The 13,390-nt window shown below is 41.9% G+C and overlaps 1 protein-coding gene across 13 annotated transcripts in view; it reads left to right on the forward strand.

Annotated features, from left to right (window-relative positions):
• LOC107993953 (nucleolysin TIAR) overlaps positions 1-13,390 on the forward strand; it is a 455,817-nt gene that overhangs the window by 296,893 nt on the left and 145,534 nt on the right. The window lies entirely within an intron of this gene.

Here is a 13,390-nt window from a genome sequence, read left to right on the forward strand (position 1 = left end):
TGTCGAAATAAAACTGTTTCTCAACCGTGATGATATATCCTGGAAAAGAAATTTCCAATGTTTCGATCCCACTCGCGTCCACGAGAAATTAATAAAACCGTGTTGACGTTATATCTCGATCCAACGCCCCGATCGGATTCGAGAGAACAAATCTCCCTTCGATTATTCGATACGCCTACTCGCCCCCTCCCCCTCGATCTCGGCATTCCCCTCTTCTTTCGGTTCGATTTCGGCGCGAGCGGGCAAACAAGGCATAGGTGGCGGGCGCAGGAAGGGTGGAAACACCCTACGAGACGGGATAGCGTGTCTGTTTTGATTTATAAGAATTCGCCACGAACTCCTAACCTACCTTCCTAAGTCTGGCCTCACCCCTGCCTCCTTCTAGATCGAGCTAGATCAACCCCTCCCTCCCTCCCTCCGACCCGGTGCACCTATCTCGCGCGTGAATAATAGGCAGGTACCCAACTACCCGTCTTTCCGTTAACCTCGCCTCGTCCTTCACGCCTCCTTCTTCTTTTTCTTTATCCTCCCTCTTTTGCCACTGTCTCCCGTGCCGGTGCACCTATCGCTCTTCCCTCCGCGGACAACGGACGAGCTTCGTCTTCGTTGTCGGTCAACGAAACTATCTATCAACTCGGTTCCGTTCGTACATAATGCGATACAGGGGAGTCGTGAATGATTTCTTTTTCTTTTCTTTTCTTTTCTTGCTTGAATCCGTTTGCGTTCTTTTCGATTCTATACTTTCGAAAATTTGTTCTTTTCTTTTCTTTGGTAATTTTTGTGCTATTCAACGAAGTACGATTTAGCAAAATTTAAACGTGAAATTTAAATTTAAAATCGATTCGAGAATTTTTCTGACGCGAAAGAGAATTAGAGAATATTATGAACAATATTTTATTTTATTCGATTGTTGTAAGTTTGATGGAATAAGAGGGATTAAATCAATTAGGGATTAAAGTTTTTGAAGATTAAACGTGGATAGTTCAAAATTATTTTTAGTATAATAATATCGGATATTTCAATTGATTGGCAGATGTTGAATGCGGTACAGGGGAGTCGTGAATAATTTCTTTTTCTTTTCTTTTCTTTTCTTTTTTTGGCTGGAATCCATTTGCGTTCTTTTCGATTTTATATTTTCGAAAATTTGTTCTTTTTTTTTCTTTAGTAATTTTTGTGCTATTCAATGAAGTACGATTTAGCAAAATTTAAACGTGAAATTTAAATTTAAAATCGATTGGAGAATTTTTCTGACGCGAAAGGGAATTATAGAAAATTATGAACAATCTAGGGATTGTTTTATTTTATTCGATTGTTGTAAAGAAGGATTAAATCAATTAGGGATTAAAGTTTTTGTGGAAGGAGATTAAAGATGGATATAAAATTATTTTTATAATATAATATAAACTTTAAATTTTCAAAATTTAAACTTTATCCCTTCTTAACGTCGATTCCAAAATTTCTGACGCGAAATAAAATTACAAAAATTATAAAAGGGATTGTCTTTATTTTATTTGATCGTAAGTTCAAAATTTTTCTAACGAAATTAAACGAATGGATCGATTCAATTCAAAATTACTTTTTAATTTTATAACGACGTCTGATCAGCAGATGTTGAATTGGACTGCATTTGCATGCACAAACGAAAATTAAACACGCCTGCGTCATCTTTCAATAACACAATCGCGTCCCATTTATAGTCCCATCCCCTCCCAATAGTTCAATTTAGCTTTTAGATCCATAACTTTCTAATATCCGCTCTTTAAGTACAGAAAGTAATCTCGCAAGATTCAAGTTTTATTTTCAATTTCATTCTCATCAGAGGCTGCAAACAAATCTCTCGAATTCTCTCGAATTTCTCCTCTTTCTCTTCGTTCTTCCCGTGGGTGATCTCGTCGTTGGTCAACGAGACGATCTATCAACGTTTGTGCCAAGGAACAAGAACCGTAACAAAACATTAGCGAGTCACGGAAGATTTTGCATCGACGTTTCGCAGCAGTGTACATATATCGAGGACGCGTCATCAATCTTTTCACTTTAATGCACGCCAGTTATATTCTCTCCATCTTCGAGAGAAGTCGCAAACGCTTCGAATAGGCGATGCGTTTTATTTATTTTCAATTCGTCCGATCCCATCGACTCTCGTAATTTCGCCCTTCGATTCTTCACCCTCGCTTTTCACCCTCCCTTCTTTCGTGATCTTCGATCGTAGATTTTCGTACAAAGATAAAAAACTTGATTGATCTTGATATCGATCGTCAGACATTTGAAACTTAGACTCTGAAAAAAAGGGGGATAGAAATCAAAAAGCAAACCGATGTGTGTTCGGCGAATATATATTTACATGTATATATATTTTTTTTTAATACACGCGTTCCTTGCATTCGTCAAAGGAATGTCGCCGGTTTGAATTCTGAGAGAAATAACCGCGTGCTGATTTTTTTTGAATCTTTTGAAACCTCGATCTCCATTTCGTCCTCTCGCAAAGGGAAATAATACACCATTACGTAGACTTTATTCTCTCGTTGAAAAAGCGTTAAAAGCGCGCGTACGAGGAGCACGATTCCGGATAATACGGGATAATGCAAGAAATACCTTGCTTATACCTTACAGTCTCCTGCTAATGTTAATTAACGCGAGCAACATCGCGCCAAGTCGCAGCACGGGAGGGGGAGAGGAACTGCCGTTAAAAAAAAAAAAAAAAAAGAAGAAGAAGAAGAAGAAATTTCAATGATCTGGACAAGGAATAAATACCTTTGGTTAGAGGACAGGAAATGAAACGTCTACTAAACTTTTTCGATACACGCCACTGTCGACCTACTTACCTTCCTGAATGAAAGCTTTCGCGGTGACGTACCGAGTTAGGCATAATGCGGCTGTCGGTTTTAATCCACGCGATTAAGGGAGTGGGGGGAAAAAAAGAAAGAAAAAAATAGAAAAAACGCTGGAATCCAGGTACGGGATTCGATTTCCCGAACGATACATCTATAATCTGTACACGTTAAACGATTTCAATTTATCGAGCGCTATACAAAACGTTCTTTTTTTTCTTTTTTTTTTTTGACGAATTTGTCATTTTCGAAAATGAAAGGTAACCTTTTGTTCTTTCGGATAGAGCGATAAAGGTTTTTTAAATTGCACGTCCCGAAGAGATTATTTTATGCTTTATTAATACAATGTATTCGCGAGTTAAGAACGCTTGAAACATGAAAAAAATTACGTTAAATTTAACCCGAGAGGGAGGGAGGGAGGGGAGAGGCTCGCGCTACGTTTCATACCGTACACGCATCCGTACATGAATTCACGGAGGATTAATTTTACTTTTCACCAGTAACATGGTAAATTGTTTCATTCGTTGGTTTTGAGAACGATTACGACTGAAAAATTTCAATCTACTGTCTGGAACATGTTAAAACTTTTCCATTTTCTGTTCACTTTCATCTCGAAAAATGTATTTAAATGGATATGACGCGTGGATATACGCGTAGAACGTCTCACGTCGTTATTACTTCGTTATTATCGTTTCATAAGAATTCTTTTTTAATCTTGCGTTAATTAACCGTTTCCCTCTCGCAAGGAAAATTTCTACCCATTCGAGTAGACCTCGCCTAATATATTTCCATCGAACACGTGAAGTGAAACCGATGAGCTTCGATTTCAATCGAATGTATCGGATCTGGCTACGAGCGAATTTTCAAGGAAGAACGATATTTAAACAAACTTTGGGAGGAGATGGGTGGAAAGCGTAGAGAGATAGGGGGCAAAGTGTTCGCTATCCCCAAGCCCCGTCCACCCGATGTCGTTTCAAAAAGCAAAAAGGTCGCATCACGGAGTTGGTGGCTGGTAGTCGAAGCTGAAAAACTTGAAACACTCGAAACCGACCACCGAACTGTAAAGCGAATTACGGGCTCTCGTTATTCCTGGACCACGCGTTTCCGCCCCGTACTCGACGAAAAATTTTCAATCCTATGTTAAGCACCGATCGAAACTTTTAACCAGAGAGTTGCGAAAATTACGCGCTCTTTGACCACGCGAAAATTGGGCGAAACAGGCCCTCGTTGACCAACGATTCGAGACGTGTCTCGTGTGGCGCTCGCGTAACCGACGAGCTTTCGCGTGCGCCGTTGAAATTTAGATAAAAATCAGCGTCTCTGTGGCCGTTTTTCCTTTCTTTCTTTCTCTCTTCTTTTTTTCGTCGATCTTTGCCCTCCGTGTAAATGCGAGGGTGGTTAGGGGACACGAACCGCGGAAAATAACGAATTAATAATGGAAATACTTTGGCTCGGGGGAGCGTGTGGCCGAGGAGATCTTAATTTAAATGAACAGTAAATTTCCGATTGCGCGGAAGCCCGATATTACGTACAATCCGGCCACTGTCGCCAGCCGGCTCGTACTTGTAGCTCGAATTATTGCCTTTATCTTAATTAAAACGGAAAGAGGTCCGTGAGCCGTGCAGGTCGCTCGTAAAGCGTCTTGCTTTGATTGCAGAAACAATGCCTTGCTAACCTCGTAGTCAGCGATCTATCTATCGTACTCGATCATTATTCCCCTCTTTCCTTTTTTTCTTTTCTTTTTCCCCTCCCCTCTTGCTGCTATTTATCGTATAACAATTCCATTAGCCTTTTAAAGTTTAATCTCAAAGACTTTTCAAAGATCCAAGGAGATTGTTGCATCGAATTTTGGGATAGCTCAGATTATACTTTCGAAAATCGTTTAGAAAACTCAGCCGTTGTTGCATCGGATTTTGAACGAATGACTTAAAGTTTCAGGCCTGGCGTGGATTCTCTCGGTTGCAAGTCGACAGAGGATCGTTAAATATTCTCTTCCTTTCTAGTTGGGGATAAAAAATGAGAACGCAAAATATTCATTATTGAAGTTTCAATATCCACCGCTAAATGTGTTGCACTTGCTTCCATCCGGTCTCTCAATTTAATCGCGCTCTCTCGCGCTGTACATTTTAAAATAACAATCCCATTCCCGGCCCACGAAAATTTTATACTCATACTCTCAGATATTTGTGGGGTCAGGTCCCCGTATTACTCCCTGGGGCGCTTCCCCGTCCTCCTTCCCCCTCCCCTTCCACGGTTAAAACGGTTTCGCGCAAAACGTTTCGCGAGAAATATAAACCGTTCGCTGCCAAAAAAATCGCTTACCACCTTATCGCGATAATCGCGCGATAATTTCTCGTTATCGAAGATTTCTGGAGTTTCTCCATCTCGAGAATTATATCCGTTTCGTGTATTACGTAAATCGTTGATACGAGAACAATCCTTGGCAGAAAGAGTAATAATAACGTAGAAACGATTGTCGATATTCTCCTTTCATAAGATGGAGTCACGTTTCGTTACAAGTCTCTCTCTCTCTTAGTGTTTTCTCTTAGTGTTTGGATCTCGATCGATGCAGACTACAACTCGAAAGTATCGAAATTTCGTGACGTAACGAATATTCGAAAAGCACCGAGCCGAAACCTATTCGAGGCATACGTATCGATGGGAAAAGCTTCTGATCGGTTTGTATGGTAGGCTTGCCAGTCACAAACGCTTATAAGCTTTCTCCTTGGCACGCGGAAAAGGGGATGCACGAAGGGGGTGCAGGTGGGTAGCTATCCGTGCGCGACGGTTTGAAACGAGAACTCGATGCTCGTTTCTTTTTTTCTTTTTTTTTCCCCGAACGAACGTGGCTCGGTTTGATATAATTTTGGCAGAAAATTGTTTTTCGCAGTTTTACGAGACGCGAAAATTAAGGTCTCTCGAGCTCTTGAGGGGAGAGGTGGAATATTTCGGGGGGGGAAAGAAGAATCGATCGGGAAAATGGAATTTCACCGCTGGATTCCGCGAAGGTGAAACGAAGGCGAAAAGGTAGCCGGTATTTTCGATCGCCAAGATTCTCGAGAGTTTCATTTCTCGAACGTACTTCGCACTTTCGCGCTCCGCGTTTATCGATTGACCGATCTGAAGAGATTGTTACGGGTTATTAGAGAGGAGCCACCGAGTATTCGATTTAGGGGAATTTCATCGCTCGCGCAGCCACCGTTTTATGTAACTATTATTGCACCTGTTAATTCCGCTGTTCCACAGCTGTTTGCGTTCCTCCCTCCCCCTAGCTTATGCGTCCAAACTCGTTCCACAGTCTCGTGCGTTCCAAGCGGCTGTAAATTTAATAAGCTCGGCCGGGAAACAGAGAAGATTCCCCTCCCCACGAAAATCTCTCGAAGAATCTCTCGCGATATTAAACGTTTTCGTAGAAACGTTGATACATTAGAAAGGGCTTCCAATATATAGGGGAAATAGGAGTATATTCGGTGGTCTATAAATGATCTTCTTTGCTTTCATTTCATTTAATAAAATAGCGATTTTTACATCATCGGTAAAAGGGTGAACGAGCGTTACGAAAGGGGAGGAAAGAATTTTAGGAAAGAGTTAGATTATCGAACCGAACGAACGCTTGACTGATAAGCCATTAATGTTAGCCCGAGATACTTGGCATAAGTTTTAGCTCATTTCGTCGGCGGATAAATTTAATTTCCCCGAGTTTAAATAAGATTTAAACCAACGGAACGTCCACTTTGTTTCCACTCCCTCTCATTTAACTTTCAAAGCTTAAATTTACCGGTTTCGAGAATGATTAGCCGTCGCCCCACCCTCCCGCAGACAGACAAACAACTTTTATCCGTATAATTGCTTTTCAATATTACTCTCGCCCGAATCCCCGCCCAGAGAGAAAGAAATCGAAGAAGAGAAAAAAAAGAAGTGTCACACTGTCGAACTGTGTTTCTCGATGACGACGCGTAGAAATAGTTTCGAGTTTCGAGCTCAACTGGATGCACGCTCTTAGCGAATTAAGGAGGATCTTTTCGCATTATCCTTTTTTCTCCTCGCAAACATCCGAATTTTTTGCCTCCTCGATCCTCGTCCCAATCTTCTTTTTTCCCTCCCTCTTCCCCCCATTTTTTTCCCTTCCTCCGTTGATCCCCTTCCTCCTCAACACCTCCCCCCTCGACAGGCCGTCTTATGGTCCACTGCGCCTTGCAGATTCGTTTTCCTCCAGGCTTAGCCAGTTCGCGCCCTGGATCCGCCGCTTAATTACACCACCCGTTTAAGTCTTAATTGTTAATTTAGCGCGTTACGTTATTCTTCGCGGCGCTCGTTAAAGGTGAAAATGCGGGTCGGTTACGTGGCTACGCGGGGAAATGAGATTCCTCTTGAGGGCCGCGGAGCGGAAACGAGAAAAACAAGGACGGGGGGTGGAAAAAGGATGCGTTTTAACGTTAATGGGAGGTTGTATAATAACATACGTATGGGAGAAGAATGAGTAAGGAATGAGTAAGGATTGATAACGACAAGTTTTGTTATCGTGATGTTAAACAAGTGTCTTCGTTTTTGAGCAGTTTCGGATTGAGTAAAAACCGATCGAAAAAATGGGAATGGAAATTTTCGAGGAATTTATCTGTCTAATTTTTATGTAAATTAATGAGCGAATATCGTCAATGACGCGCGTGCCATTTTTAAGATGGATGATAAGGAAGGAAGGAAGGATTGTTTATTAAGTTACTTAGTAAGGTTTATAACCTGTTTAATTTTATTTCCCTTGGTACGGTTTATCGTGATTGCGAACGTAAAAATTTGTTTTTTGAGGCGAATCTCTGATTGCTGAATGTCAAAGAGCCAAGAGATACGTTAAATATACAGATATATTCTGTTTGAATACTCGGCACTCGGGTTGCAATTTTTTTGCCTAAAATAATTTTTCGCATAAAAATCGGTACGGTATTTCAAACGTGGATCTACTTTTTGTACGACGACGGTTCATGTTCAACATGTTGCGATGTACATGACTGACGCAAGCTAGTTGAAAATGTACTTACGCGTTGACAACAATATTTTATCCGTATAGAATGCAATCTTACGTATGTAAATGTGTATCCATTTCAGAGCGGATTGGATAACGAGAAAATTGCTTGGTTGCATTCGTGCAGGCTTATATTATATTTGCAATTAATATTATATTGGAATATTGTCTTCCGTGTGATATGAAATCAATTCACGGACTTGATAAACAGAGTTAGAAACTGAATTCATAAAATCGTATATATATATATCTTTGTATTTTATCATTATTTGACGAAGGCAAAATTTCAATGAAAATAAAAAAAAGCAAACTTTAATATTTCAGAAATATTGCATACGAATATTCTGTTTCTCTTTCGTTCTTGCGTGAAAATATTATCTTTTCCATCTATAAAAATTTCTCGAAATATACGCAGTTTTTTACAGCAAATTTTTTACGTGCAAATTTTTTATTCTGGCGAGAAATATAACCGTGAAATTAATAACATCGAATGAGATTAAAAAAAAAAAAATTAGACAAACAATCAACGCTATTAATAAGAAAGAAGCGCTAATACGCTTATCGCAACTTGTCCGCCATAACTTAATATCATTCGTTTTGGAAAATTTTATTTTGGAAAAACTAATATCACAAAATGTATAAAAATATAAAAGCGTAATATGAAATGAAATGTAATAAATTTGATTTCTTTATACGTATTTTATATCATTGACAATTCGAATCAACCGCGTGGTTCAATACATGTCATATTTCGATTTTCCGTGTAAAAATCGCGAAAAGAAATTGAAAATCTATATAGAAATCTACAGAGAAAACGATGCAATTTTAATAAAACGACTGAAAATTTTCATAGCGCTTAAGATTCGCGGAGATTATGAACGGGACTGCGATCCACTGACCCATATCTATCCCTGGAAGTGCGTACTAATTCCAAGAATCGCGTCTGCCAGTTGTCTGGAACTTGGTATAGGTCAGTGGAGGCGATGGTAAACGATTAAAAATTATCCTTCCCTTTACACGACGATATCTCGACGACCGAAAATCGTATCGGGATAATTCGAAAAGCATATTAAAGGGGAAGAATTTATTTTTCCAACGATGTTTCGCTCAACGACCGATACTCATTATTCTCGAACTTATAGCGATTCAAATTTTTCTTACTTTTAATAAGATTTAATCGAGTTTTAAGTTGCGCGATAGATACGTCTACGTTTATTAAAAATTATCTTATTAATATATTATTGTCTCGAGCCCTTTGCTTATACGTTGCTTAAATCTAGTTATTCGTACCCGTCGTAACAAGATATATATATATATATATACATAACTTTTATCAACGACAAAGTCGTCGAATTTTCTCGCACGAATTGCCAGAAATTCGATATAAGTGTCCCAAAGTGTAATCCACGTTCCTCCTACCTGTAACTGCACACCGGTGGTCAAGGTCCTCTTCTCTCGTTAGGTTAGGCAACGGTATTTTCCCTATATATTTCAGGGTCGGTGAAGAGTTCTCTTCCTCCCGTCCCCTCTCTCTCTCTTTCACCACTCATCTTCTCTTTCCCTCGTAACTCTCCACCCCTGGTTGAGGCTCCATCCCTGTTCATCCTTGGCGAGACCGACATGAGAATATTTTGGTCACGTAGCAGCCATCGTTCTCTCTCAAATGCCGGAGCTTCCAAGCGCTCCCGCGCTCAATGCGCCTCTCTGAGTGATATTTTGCCATTTAATCCTCTCTCGAATGTTGAACTCCTCCGCTCCCCCAATCTTCCTCCTCTGCCTCCACCTTCTCGCCCTCTCTAATTTCCTCCCCCTCCAAGAGGAACACGCGCCCGACCCATTATCCCACGTCCTTTGCTACGTCGCCCTTTTATCCCTTTCCTCCATCTATCTATCCGCCCTTCTCGCGAACTTGGTCAAGGTACATCGGTCTCGGTACAGGGCATCGAACCTCCGACATCCTCCCTCGAATCCCCGCTGGCGTAACAACCGACCTGTTCCGCGGGTCACACGAATGACCCAACCACGATTTTTCTTTGCCGGATTTTCTGCCTCCGCCCTTCTCTTTCTCCCTCCACGTTCACCCCTTTCTCTTCCTTTCCCCCGCTCCAGCTCCTGGCTTCGATTCTTTCGAGTCTTCTTCCTCCTCTCCCTCCCCCTCGTCCTCGAGCGAGTGTTCTCTTTCTTCCTCCATTGTTGTCCACCTCCATTGTCATTCGTCGCGCGAGCGGCTCGGCCGATAGCGCGGAACGGATTAACCGTCTTTGTCGATGATACGAAGAAAGGGAGGGGGGGAGGGAGCCGTCCTCTTCTTCGCCCATCGGAGCCGTGCAATTAACGTCAAACGTCCTCCTCCCCTCCTCCTCCCGTACGTTCCTTCCCTTCTTCCTTTTGTGCTTTCGTCGAATCGAAGACGGTCGAATTAGAGATTCGCTCGGATATCGTTTCACAGTTATTAACGTTGATGGCGGTGTTGAATTTGCGCGATATCCAGGGCCTGGGCCGGTTTAATTTCGGGTTTATTTCTTAGGGAGAATGGTCTGGATGAGGGGATGTGTTCGATTCGTGGTTTAACGTTGACGGATGGAAACGGATGGGAGGTTTGAAGAACGGAGAAGAGTGTCGGATTGTTATTTCTCGATTCGAATTTGCGAAACGTTTCGAACCTCTTATCGTATTATATACTCGTTGATATATTTTTCCCCGTAATCCTTACCACAACCCCGCTTTTCATCGCGTGGAATGATTTTTACGAGATACTTATTCTTCTATTATTGCAATTAATGCGAATAAGCGGTTTCGCCGCGATAATATTTACGTTGCGCGATGATGAAAATTAGCAATTTGCCGAACAATTAGCGTCAACGTTGGCAATCAAAAATTTGTTTCCGCCGGTGGTGAGCCCGCTTATGATATTAAATACGGCGTGAAAAAGACGCGGGTCGCCGGCGAAAGCGAACGATTAAACTTCAAAAGGGATTTTTAAATAGCCGCGGGTCGAGGTATAATTGTATCGGGCAATATAATATCGAGAGGGAGGAGAAAAGAAATTATCAAATTATTCGAAATCCCGCTGCTGGCCATACGCTTTGCCGTTATTAATTTATGCTTGGGAACAGAGGGTGTTCGCTTTTCAACGTTGGATATCCGTTCGAATCGTCAGAGTGGTATAGGGGAGGGGATGAAATCGAAACGAGCGATCCTCGCCGATCCTTCTCCGCGTAAACAATCTCCGCGGAGATTTATGGTCCCGTGACTTTATTTTCGTTTCGTTTAGCTCGTCGTAATGACCACTCGAACGTCTTTTCGAAAGTGTCTTATACAAGTTTGGTATAAACTGCTGCCTATCGTTGAAATTATGATAACCGTCCACGCGTCGTTTTTAATTTTTTACGCCAATGTCGAAACAGCTGGAAAGAGTGATTATATTATGATGGAGCGGTCAAAATAAATCGTTCCAATTGATATTAAAGCGGAGAAAAATAATTATATATCCTGCTTCGGTGCAACGAAATATTTCCGCCTCTTGCTTTTCGTTTATTTTCGAGGAATCGCTTCGAAGTTTCGAGGGGGAAGTATATTGGCAAATGATTCACGGCACGATTGGTTGCAAATTTATTAGTCTCTATTTAAAAATTAATGGCGATTTATAAAACGGGAAGGAATGGCATCGACTACGAATCACGTTGTACGAGAAACAGGCGTTAAGCCTTGGCGAAAATCGAAGAGATTTCGTTTCGGAAATTACGGGGGTGAATCGACGGCGACGACGTCAAAATTGCGCGCGCCGATCCCCCCCTCGAAAGAAGGGAATCGAGAAAATATTTAACCTCGGAACCGAAACCGAATCGAGGCGGTAACGTGATCTTTTTCGCCATTACCGACCGGCTGCGTTTTAGATTTTAAATTAAAGTCGGGAGAGATACGAGTCGGATGATTACGAAGATGATTCGATGATATTTGAATTATCCGTGACGCGCTGTAGCGATCGAGTTTCAAATTTAATTCCATCCCCTTCCGTTCCGTTTTCGCCATCCTTGTCGCTAGACTCGAGTCGGTGAAAAAAGAATCTCCGTTTCTCAAATAAATTTCCTCCATGCTTGAGAGCAAGCAATAATATCTTATTTTTAGACACACGCGTTTCTTAAAGTGTAAATCGAAGTAATAAATATGCACGATTGTTGATTGATTTTTCGTAGATCTCGTTATACATGGAATACGGTGGAAAAATAAGAAGGAAAAGTTGGTTGGTTCGTTATACGGCTGGTTATTTAAGTCCTAGGTTATGACAAAAAGAAATAGAGATCAGCAGCGTGGATAAAGATAGTTAAACAGGTTTTACTGACAATGGATGCGGCGTAAGTAGGTCAGAGAATAATAGTAAGGTGGAGTAATGGTCTTGTTGAGTGAAACTGCAGGATGTAAGCATGCATTTCCGTTTGCGAGAATAGTTTGGTCTCGTCTCAATTGCGTTTCGATATATATATATATATATAGGTTGAACGTATTTCCGCGTTTTACTGAATGCGAATACTTAAAACCCGATCAATCATCCGCCTCGACTACTCAAACTACTTCACAAATATTAATTACTACGAAATTTGTTATATTTTCTATCTAGATAACCAGAATACCCATATACAAATTCTCATTCCACTCCTCTCTATATGTAAGAGAAATGTAAAGCTCGAAAACTTTCTCGATCTTTCTCTCGAAAGGAGTAAACACGGGCGCGTAACGCTCCACTTTCCACCACCTTCCCGTCGCCTTCCCAGTTAACGGGAATATTAATCTGCGGAGAAAAGGAGAGGAACGAATGGAGAAGCTAACGACAGAGGCTAATCGTACCCGCGATACGTATTACCCGTTGCTCCCTCACAATCCCGTGCTCTCCTTTCATATTTTTGCCCGGATAGATAAACGACGTTCCGTGTCTCGTGGAATAACCGCGAATAACCGCGCCACGAAATTGGACGACACTGTCGCAAGAATCGCATTAGTCTTTGGCGGGGGGGGGGCAGGGAAAGGCGAGGGTGGTAGTGAGCGCACAAACTAATTACAGGACGACACGAATGCCTCTCTAATTACTTTTATTCCAATTCCAACGAAATTCGGAGTGGAGCCCCCTTGGGCCACGTACAGAACCTCGCCACCATCACGGGTGGGCGGCCAAGCGGACGCGTATCGCGCGCGTGTTTCAGCGTGTACGGCATTCCGCCTCGAACGTGTAAATGGCCCTCCCCCTGTTTGCACGTGCGGCACGCTGTCGTATCGGTAAACCGGCGATCCCTGTATCGCGCTATTAAAATCCTCGATCGAGGATAATCCGCAAATTGGCCGAAATCTCGATGACAAAGCGTTGCTGGGCGGCAAAGCGGGCCAGTTTCGGCTGGAACTCGATCGGGCGGGAAACGAAGGATCGATCGATTCCACCTGATTCCGCGAGCGGAATTCTTCGATCGAGGCCCGATTTTTCTTCCTTTCTCCCACCGTGTACACGCGCGGCTTGTTGCGCGCGCCACGTCAATGCTTTTTTCGGTGTTGTTGT

The sequence above is a fragment of the Apis cerana genome, linkage group LG1 (assembly GCF_029169275.1).
Source record: "Apis cerana isolate GH-2021 linkage group LG1, AcerK_1.0, whole genome shotgun sequence".
Classification (NCBI taxonomy): Eukaryota; Metazoa; Arthropoda; class Insecta; order Hymenoptera; family Apidae; genus Apis; species Apis cerana.